At 34.1% G+C, this 2,500-nt stretch overlaps 1 protein-coding gene across 1 annotated transcript in view; it reads right to left on the bottom strand.

Moving 5' to 3' along the window:
* LOC106871550 (putative uncharacterized protein DDB_G0277255) overlaps positions 1-2,500 on the bottom strand; it is a gene marked incomplete at its 3' end in the record, with an annotated part of 41,728 nt that overhangs the window by 28,945 nt on the left and 10,283 nt on the right. The gene's annotated exons all lie outside the window — the stretch shown is intronic.

The raw sequence follows: 2,500 nt of genomic DNA, 5'->3' as shown, positions 1-2,500 counted from the left end.
TATCACAAAGATTTCAGATAAACCACCGCCAACCAACGAACAGCTACCCCAAAGCCTTTCTAGAGTTCTGTCCACCCTCTGTTTTGGAGCACTATATAGTACTCGAGAGTGTGTATATGGCATTCGCCATGATAGATCTCTAACCACTACACACATTTCTTTTTCTATCCTTGTTTCTTTCTGTGTTCCTTTCTGTGGAAGAGCGTAGGCTCGAAACGTTAAAGACTTTTTCAATTCCCGAGCGTTATACTAATACATCTATTTGTTTTCTACACCACTTGTCTTCGTCTGTTGTTTTTCTGTGAATTCTCCCTATATATATATATATATATATATATATATATATATATATCTCTCTCTCTATATATATATATATATATATATATATATGTAATAAAATATACACGTACAGCTTCAGGGATCTGCAGGTAGTAGTATATAAGGTACTTTGAATGATTAGACATAGCTACAAATACGACAATCTACATGTCCAAACAAAATACTTCAAGGTGTTACTTGTGATTATAGAGTGCTACCCGTAAAAAAACATGGTTACAGGCTGTATTATTCTGAACAAAATATCCCAGTGCTCAATATACACTCGCAGGGAGTTTTGATATATACAACGGACTTCTTTCAGTTTCCGTCAACCAAATCCACTCACTAGGCTTTGGTCGGCCCGAGGCTATAGAAGACGCTTGCCCAAGAAGCCACGCAGTGGAACTGTACCCGGAACTATGTGATACGGAAGCAAGTTTCTTACCACACAGCCACAAAAATCACTACATCGATATTGAATCACACTGAGCCTACCGCCATTGCATGAAGTGCTTAGGAGAGAGCCATTCCAAACAATGATAGTTCAAGATGAAGCAATTTATTTGGTGAAGGAATAATACACTATAAAAACGATTCGCTAATCATTATTTCTGTGAGTATGGTTAAGTCTATGTTTAGCTGAGAAGCTCTATGAAGACCGAAGTATGTCCAGAATAACCTTCCATACAAGCAATAACAATAATAATGATTATGATGATGATGATGATGATAATGATCATAATAATAATAATAATAATAATAATAATAATAATAATAATAATATCAGTCTGTGGGTTAATACTATCTTTTCCACATCGCATAATCATTTTTTAATCAACCAAATGAAGCACATATCTTCATAAGTGTCATTGATCTCCTGTGGACAGAACAAGGACTTAACAATACCACAAAAAAATAACCTCTAAACATGACAAATATGAAACAGGTGAAGCATAGAACAGTTTGAACAAAATGATTTGGTAACAAAGGTTATAATGTGTGTGTGTGTATATATATATATATATATATATATATACATACACATACTAAACCAATATGTAAAAACAAGGTAAAAATATTTCGTATGAAACAAATGAATAGTTGGGACAAAGGTTAAACGTCAAATTATGTTTTAGAGGGTATTTCAAAATTATTTATTAACGATTGCACACGGATGCTACATGTCATGTTAGAATTAATGTCAAGGCAGGAATAGAACACCATAACGTTATGCGCACTGAAAAGTTTGTGGTCTCTAGATGTAATCGGAAAGTGGTAACTTACAAATGATAGAAAGTTCCTATCAATATTAATAGTCTAAGTCATTAGGTAGGTGAAACCGGACAATTTTTTCTACCTTCCAGGTCTCATCGGATACGGGTTTAGAGCGAGGCGTTCTGTGTTGACGGATGGGCGTAGGATCATTTAACGGATAACGTACAAATATATATTCAACATGAGACATCGATTGTTCTTTATTTGTACACCTGTTCTATTTGTATGCGCGCGCGTTTGCGAGCGAACGCGCACATTCACAAACACACACTCATAAACCTTCATTTGTATGTATGTATGTAAACATATATTTTTATGTACGTGTGTGTATCTGATATTTACTGAACCTTAAAATACGTCTTAGTTTATATACGTACGTAAAGAGTAAAATGTAAAGAGTAAAATAAATCTCCGTCGTTGTCGACGATGAGTTTTCCAGTTGTTCGAACAACTGAACTACCTTCTCATTGAAATACAGTGCAATTGATTGAGTATTCCGCAGCTACTTGTACCCGAAACGTAATCAACAGATAGAATCAGCGCGTAACAGTTTTCAAAAAATGTGATATGTCTGGGTTTGTGAATTATAGATACAGTGCATTTGAAGGGCGTTCATACTATTTCCGCCACGCAATTTAAATTACAAGATACACCTAAATTCGATGCTACAGTATTAGACGTTTGTACATATCATGTATTCATTCATAAACGCACATACATATATACATACATACATAGTTCGACAAAAGTATTCCTCTATCCGCCTACACATATAACGCCCACAGACATAAATTTGCGGTTTATGGTGCTTGCGTGTGTGTGTGTGTGTTCATAAGGTATATACGTACATATATATATATATATATATATATATATATATATATATATATATATATATATATATATA

The sequence above is a fragment of the Octopus bimaculoides genome, chromosome 4 (genome assembly GCF_001194135.2).
Source record: "Octopus bimaculoides isolate UCB-OBI-ISO-001 chromosome 4, ASM119413v2, whole genome shotgun sequence".
In the NCBI taxonomy this organism is placed as follows: domain Eukaryota; kingdom Metazoa; phylum Mollusca; class Cephalopoda; order Octopoda; family Octopodidae; genus Octopus; species Octopus bimaculoides.
Note: the sequence above shows the minus strand (reverse complement) of the source record. Positions and strands in the feature narration are given on the sequence as shown.